The sequence below is a fragment of the Saccostrea cucullata genome, unplaced genomic scaffold (genome assembly GCF_032062105.1).
Source record: "Saccostrea cucullata isolate Sc308-1 unplaced genomic scaffold, CSIRO_AGI_Scuc_v1 ctg17925, whole genome shotgun sequence".
Classification (NCBI taxonomy): Eukaryota; Metazoa; Mollusca; class Bivalvia; order Ostreida; family Ostreidae; genus Saccostrea; species Saccostrea cuccullata.
The window spans coordinates 1-7,634 of NW_026930174.1; the positions used below are offsets into that span (position 1 = coordinate 1).

At 35.7% G+C, this 7,634-nt stretch overlaps 1 long non-coding RNA gene across 1 annotated transcript; it reads right to left on the reverse strand.

The window, feature by feature from the left end:
* Nucleotides 1-5,094: 5,094 nt before the first annotated feature.
* On the reverse strand, nucleotides 5,095-6,967 carry LOC134283172 (uncharacterized). The gene is made up of 3 exons (XR_009995431.1): nucleotides 6,824-6,967; nucleotides 6,338-6,422; nucleotides 5,095-6,106 (listed from the first exon to the last, which is right to left on the reverse strand). It is a non-coding gene; the product is annotated as an uncharacterized LOC134283172 (long non-coding RNA).
* Between the last annotated feature and the right edge of the window lie 667 nt (nucleotides 6,968-7,634).

Consider the following 7,634-nt stretch of genomic DNA (forward strand, 5'->3'; position numbering starts at 1 on the left):
CGCGTTGATAATGTTATCAGCTGAACTTCATGCTGACTTCGAATTTCGTCACAGGGCCCGATCGCCATCAGCTGATGTCACGGAAATTTAATCTCGACACCAAATACTCCTACATAAACTTTTTTTAATACAACAATTATAAATTTATTTCATTGACAAACAAAATCAGAAAAAAATTAAAAACCGAAAGATTATGTTGTTTTGATAGTCTTGATTTTATTTAACATATGTTATATGTGTTAGAAACAAATCATAGGTACTAGGTAGAGGCTTTGTTGAAGTTTCCGTTGTCGATAGGTAGCGCCTTATGGAAGTTTCCTGTGTCGATAAAAATCGGACACATGCCATAAAGCGGTTAGCGAAGCTAACCGCTTAAAAATTAGTTGTTTTCACGAAAAATACATTACAATGAAGCGCATTGAAGTGGTAAAATTTCCTGTTTGGATGGAACGTTTTGAGCTATCTTTAGACACGCCCATTTCTTTAGAAAGGAAAATTCGGTCAAATGTTTCAATCGAATACCTGTAGAACAGGTATTTCATAAATATAATAGCCAATGAAATTGACGATCTACATAAACACCGAGTAAGCACGTGTTCGACCTATATATGTGTTATAGTAACCCCGATCAACATGAAAAAATCACAATTATGTACAAATCCGTTGCAATGCGTGTTTTACATAAGCGGGAACTCTTTACATAGCTCTTTCTTATTTAAAAATCTTCATTTCAGTGTAACGCATGTTGCTTGTCGCGGAAAGTTTAGTGTCCCAAAACATTACGACGAATATTCCTTTCTCGTTTCTAAAGAAATGGGCGTGTCGTTATGTTATAATTGACGTTCAAAACATGGCTCAGAACCTCTCATCCAAATGGAAAATTTTACCACTTCAATGCGCTTCATTGTATGAATCCAAAAAATCTAATAGCGATAAAGAACACTTAAATCCACGAAGAAGCAGCTTTACGTACAAGTAACATTAAGGAATGGATTTTGAATTAGATTGCTGTTGGCTTTACATTCAAAGACACCCTCATCATCTAAAGTTACGTTTATGATGTGTAGCTGGCGTCCATACTGACCGACGATGTATTTATACCCGCACTTTCTAAAGAAAGTTCGAACAATTTATATTGTTGTTTCATATCTTCCGTAAAAATCCGTCCGTCTGTCACACTTTTCTTCCCTGAACTCCTCCTACATTTTACACAGTAGCTTAATCATCTTTTAAGAGATGGTTGGTGGTGTCATGTAGATGTGCAGTAAGGTTTCGGAATTTTGATTTTGCCCCGGGGGGTCAAATCAGAGAGGGTCGAAAAATGACGTTTTTTGTGCAAAAAGTCCCGTCTTCCCTAAACTCCTTCTACATTTAACTCAGCAGCCAAATCACCTTTTGGGGGATGATTGGTGGTGTCATGTAGATGTGCAGTAAGGTTTCAGAATTTTGATTTTGCCCCGGGGGATCAAATGGGGGTCGAAAAATGACGTTTTTTATGCAAAAAGCCCCATCTTCCCTGAACTTCTCTTACATTTTACTTAGCAGCCTAATCATCTTTTGTGGGATGATTAGTGGTGTCATGTAGATGTGCAGTAAGGTTTCGGAATTTTGATTTTGCCTCGGGGGGGTCAAATAGGGGTCGAAAAATGACGTTTTTTGTTCAAAAAGTCCCGTCTTCCCTGAACTCCTTCTACATTTTACTCAGCAGCCTAATCACATTTTGGGGGATGATTGGTGGTGTCATGTTGATGTGCAGTAAGGTTTTGGAATTTTGATTTTTCCCCGGGGGGTCAAATGGGGGTCAAAAAATGACGTTTTTTATGCAAAAAGACCTATCTTCCCTGAACTCCTCTTACATTTTACTTAGCAGCCTAATCATCTTTTGTTGGATGATTAGTGGTGTCATGTAGATGTGCAGTAAGGTTTCAGAATTTTGATTTTGCCCCGGGGGGTCAAATGGGGGTCGAAAAATGACGTTTTTTGTGCAAAAAGTCCCGTCTTCCCTGAATTCCTTCTACATTTTACTCAGCAGCCTAATCACCTTTTGGGGGATGATTGGTGGTGTCATGTAGATGTGCAGCAAGGTTTCGGAATTTTAATTTTGCCCCGGGGGGTCAAATGGGGGTCGAAAAATGACGTTTTTTATGTAAAAAGCCCTATCTTCCCTGAACTCCTCTTACATTTTACTTAGCAGCCTAATCATCTTTTGTTGGATGATTAGTGGTGACATGTAGATGTGCAGTAAAGTTTCTGAATTTTGATTTTGCCCCGGGGGGTCAAATGGGGGTAGAAAAATGACGTTTTTTCTGCAAAAAGTCCCGTCTTCCCTGAACTCCTTCTACATTTTACTCAGCAGCCAAATCACCTTTTGGGGGATGGTTGGTGGTGTCATGTAGATGTGCAGTAAGGTTTCGGAATTTTAATTTTGCCCCGGGGGGTCAAATGGGGGAAGAAAAATGACGTTTTTTATGTAAAAAGCCCCATATACCCTGAACTCCTCTTACATTTTACTTAGCAGCCTAATCATCTTTTGTGGGATGATTAGTGGTGACATGTAGATGTGCAGTAAGGTTTCGGAATTTTGATTTTGCCCCGGGGGGTCAAATGGGGGAAGAAAAATGACGTTTTTTGTTCAAAAAGTCCCGTCTTCCCTGAACTCCTTCTACATTTTACTCAGCAGCCAAATCACCTTTTGGGGGATGGTTGGTGGTGTCATGTAGATGTGCAGTAAGGTTTCGGAATTTTAATTTTGCCCCGGGGGGTCGAAATGGGGTCAAAAATGACGTTTTTTATGTAAAAAGCCCCATCTACCCTGAACTCCTCTTACATTTTACTTAGCAGCCTAATCATCTTTTGTGGGATGATTAGTGGTGACATGTAGATGTGCAGTAAGGTTTTGGAATTTAGATTTTGCCCCGGGGGATCAAATAGGGGTCGAAAAATGACGTTATTTGTGCAAAAAGTCCCGTCTTCCCTGAACTCCTTCTACATTTTACTCAGCAGCTTAATCACCTTTTGGGAGATGGTTGGTGGTGTCATGTACATGTGCAGTAAGGTTTCGGAATTAAGATTTTGCCCCAGAGGATCAAATGGGGGTCGAAAAATAACGTTTTTCATACAAAGAGCCCTGTTTTCCCTGAACTCCTCTTACATTTTACTCTGCAGCCTAATCATCTTTTGGGAGATGGTTGGTGGTGTCATGTAGATGTGCAGTAAGGTTTTGGAATTTAGATTTTGCCCCGGGGGATCAAATGTGGGTTGAAAAATGACGTTTTTTGTGCAAAAAGCCCTGTCTTCCTTGAAGTCTTCCTTAATGTTACTCAGAAGCCTAATCATCTTTTAGGAGAGTTAAATATTTTGAGAATTATGTAAAACATCAACGTCAAGGGGTAACAAGATGTGTTTGTGAAACACTATGCGCCCGGCGTCAACAAAGTTCGAAAAAGCTATTTTTAGCATATAGTTCACAGTCAAGGTCACAAGGTCATTGACCTTGGTGTTATTTGTAAGAACTTAATTAGTGGGGTATGCATACTAAATATGAAGTCCCTATCTCCTATGGTTCAAAAGTTATGGCAAAAAGTAGAAAAAGCTATTTTTAGTATAAAGGTCACAGTTAACTTCACATGGTCATTGACCTTGGTGTTGTTTGAAAGAACTTTATTAGTGGAGTATGCATACTAAATATGAAGTCCTTATCTCTTAGGGTTCAAAAGTTATGGCAAAAAGTGGAAAAAGCTATTTTTAGCATATAGGTCACAGTCAAGGTCACAAGGTCATTGACCTTGATGTCATTTGAAGGAACTTAATTAGTGCAGTATGCATACCAAATATGAAGTCCCTATCTTCTATGGTTCAAAGGTTATGGCAAAAAGTGGAAAAAGCTATTTTAAGTATAAAGGTCACAGTCAAGGTCACATGGTCATTGACCTTGGTGTTGTTTGAAAGAACCTTTTTAGTGGAGTATGCATACCAAATATGAAGTCCCTATCTCCTATGGTTCAAAAGTTATAACAAACAGTTGAAAAACCTATTTTTAGCATATAGGTCACAGTCAACGTCACAAGGTCATTGACCCTGATGTCATTTGAAAGAACTTTATTAGAGGAGTATGCATACTAATTATGAAGTCTCTATTTCTTATGGTTCAAAAGTTATGACAAACAGTTGAAAAACCTATTTTTAGCATATAGGTCACAGTCAACGTCACAAGGTCATTGACCTTGATGTCATTTGAAAGAACTTTATTAGAGGAGTATGCATACCAAATATGAAGTCTCTATCTCTTACGGTTCAAAAGTTTTGGCCAAGGTTAAAGTTGACAACAGACAAACAGACAAACAGATAAACAGACAAACAGACAAACAGACAGGACAAAAACAATATGCCCCATACCGAAAAAAGTTATAACTTAGTTATAACTTTTGTAACTAAAAAAAGTTACAAAAAAGTTATAACTAAGTTATCGGAGTTTGGAATGGCATGTTTTAAGTGAGGTATAATTTAGTTATAACTTAGTTACAAAAAAGTTATAACTTTTTCATAACTTTTCACTTTTTATTGAACATAAATACAGCAAGTACATAAAAGTTATAAAAAAGTTATAACTACAAAAAGTTATACTTATTAAAATTTACACAAAAAGTTATAAAATAGTTACAAAGTTATACTTTAGTTATACCCAAATAAACAGTGGAAAAGTTACAAAAAAGTTATACCCAAAAAAAGTTATGAAAAAGTTACAAAAAAGTTATACCCGGAAAAAGTTATACCCAGGAAAAGTTATAACTAAAAAAAGTTATACCTATTATAAAGTTATGAAAAAGTTACAAAAAAGTTATACCCCAAGAAAGTTATGAAAAAGTTATAGAAAAGTTATACCTAAAAAAAGTTATAACTGCAAAAAGTTATAACTATAAAAAGTTATACCTATTAATAAAAACTTTCGTAAAAGTTCCAGTGAAATTATACACTGTATGTTAACCTGTTGTGGATTTACTCAGTTATAAGCTTTTAAAAAGCTACTCATTAAAATTTAAAAAAAAAAGAAGATTTTTGATATGTATACAAAAAAGATTATTTAAATATATTAAAGGCAATAACAATTTTACCTAACAAACACGATAAAGATAGCTTGGTTTATTGTCAAATACAACTAAATGAATGCACATGCAATTGTTTTAAAAATTCAAGTGTACCTTATTTTACATCATGTCATCTACAACAGATTGAAATTTCTCTGGTTGTTTTAAAGAATACATTTTTAGCATATAGCAATTAGGGTCTTTGTAAAATTACCTAGCAAACTGCATTCTACTCTTGCTAATTGTATAAACAGACATCACTAATTTTTAAATATTAACACCCTATTTATTTTTGATCTAGCTGTTTTTCAAAAAAAAAAGAAACAGTCACAGTTTCTAGCTGCATACCACCCTCCTTGCACAGGTATCCTTGCAGGTGTACAGTTGTTTATCTTTATTATTTGAAGATAGGCTGCACTGAAAGTTGGCTGAGTTAGCTGACAGACTTAGCCATCGTTTGACAGGCCGCACTGGTAGTAGACCAAGTTAGTTGAAGGACTTGGCCATCGTTTGACAGGCCGCACTGGTAGTAGACCAAGTTAGCTGACACACTTAGCCATCGTTTGACAGGCCACACTGGTAGTAGGCCAAGTTAGTTGAAGGACTTCGGTTGGCCATCGTTTGACAGGCTGCACTGGTAGTTGGTCAAGATAGTTGACGGACTTGGCCATCCCTTGACAGGTCGCATCTGACGGACTTGACCATCCCTTGAAAAGCCGCTCTGGTAGTAAGCCAATCTAGTTGATAGACTTGGTTGTTCAATGACAGGCCGCACTGGTAATAGGCCATTTCAGTTAGTTGAAGGACTTGACAGGCTGCACTGGTAGTCAGCCGAGCTAGTTGATGGACTTGGTCATCCCTTGACAGGCCACACTGGGTCAGCCGAGCTGGCCGAGGGACTTGGCTGGTGGTCTGCGTCCCTCATTTTAGCTGGTCAGACGTCTTGGCTGGTGGGCAGTGTGACTGGTAGTCGGCTAAGTTTTCGTTGAAATATGCTTGCAATTTTAACCTTTTCTTCAATTCTGCAAAAAATTGTAAAGGTTCAAAATTTTGATTATAGATATTTAGATAGTATTTTTCCAGCACTCATTTGCATATCAAATTGAAAACACTCTTCCATATCAATTATTTCAATTTATTAATTCATCCAAAACATGGAAAATACAAGACTAATTTAAGATCTATACTTACAGGAATCAGTTTTAGATTGAAAGATTTATTGAATTTTGAAATGAAAAAAAAATTTACTTTACCTTAAACAATAAAATTGTGAAGAATTTCATGTACTCCAGGTCAGGACAGATTCAGCTCATGGAAACATCATGTACCAATATTCTGCTTTATAAAAAAAAAGAAAATTAATGTTAAATTACTAATTTCATTGCATTAATTAACATTGCAGCTAGATCATGTTATGATCATGCTGATGCTTATAAGGCTTCACAATATTTTAACAGTTCAGGGAATCTATAAACAATTGTGGGAATAAATATGACAAAGAACAACATATTTGATTAATATACTAAATGCTGAAAAATATTATGCGTTTCAAATACTTTCAATTTGTTTACTTCAGTCTTTGTCATTCGACATACCAATCAAAACAAACAAGAAATCTAAGATTCACACGCCTAGAATTGTGTTCATTCTCAATATTTCTTCTTTTTGGAATATTATTCCAGAGGTACTAAGTATACTTTACCAAAATCAATAAAATGTTAGCATAAATATCGCCTTACCAACTGGTTTTATCTCCTTTTTTCTATCAACACTTTCAACATCCAAACATTCAAATCGTCCATGGAAAAATCCGCGCTCTGTTATTGACCAATCATAGAACTCAAAAACGTCACGTGGTCGAAAATAAAAATAAATAAATCATTATTAATTTATTTTAAATGCAAATAAACCTAATTGTGTAATTTCAACCTTAAATTAAAAATATAAATACCAGTTGGTGTTAAAATTTTGAATTTATCTTAGTATCAACAAAACGGACATCGGAGGCCGGCGGCCGCCATATTTGCCGCCATTTTGAATTTAATATTTGTTTATTTGTGAAAATAACTATTATAACTGGGTTATTTAATTATGCAAACAATAAAATCTACATGTACTTGTCATCTGCTTAAATCTTAATATAACTGGCAGTCTTTATTCACAACATCGTAATATCTGTTCAACATGAACATGCACATACTCTATGCTGTTGTTTATCTTTTTAGCCACCCATATTACGACTGATTTTCTTCAGATTTCAAACAACCTGTGTAGAATTGTATCAGAGATTGTGTAATACCCAAGCTGAAATATTTACGATGTGTTGGCCACAAAGGTCACCTAGTACAAACACCTGTCTCACAAAAAACAATAGGGAAATTTACACAGTTTTGCACACGAAGACTTCATGAGATTACATTTCATACTGTTTATATCTCTTGCAGTACATTTATATTTCCCCAGATTTATGAAATATATTCATTCCCAACTTCAGATGTAAGTGCATTATTATAATTTACAAGACAAATATTATGTCTCATCAGGGTCTCA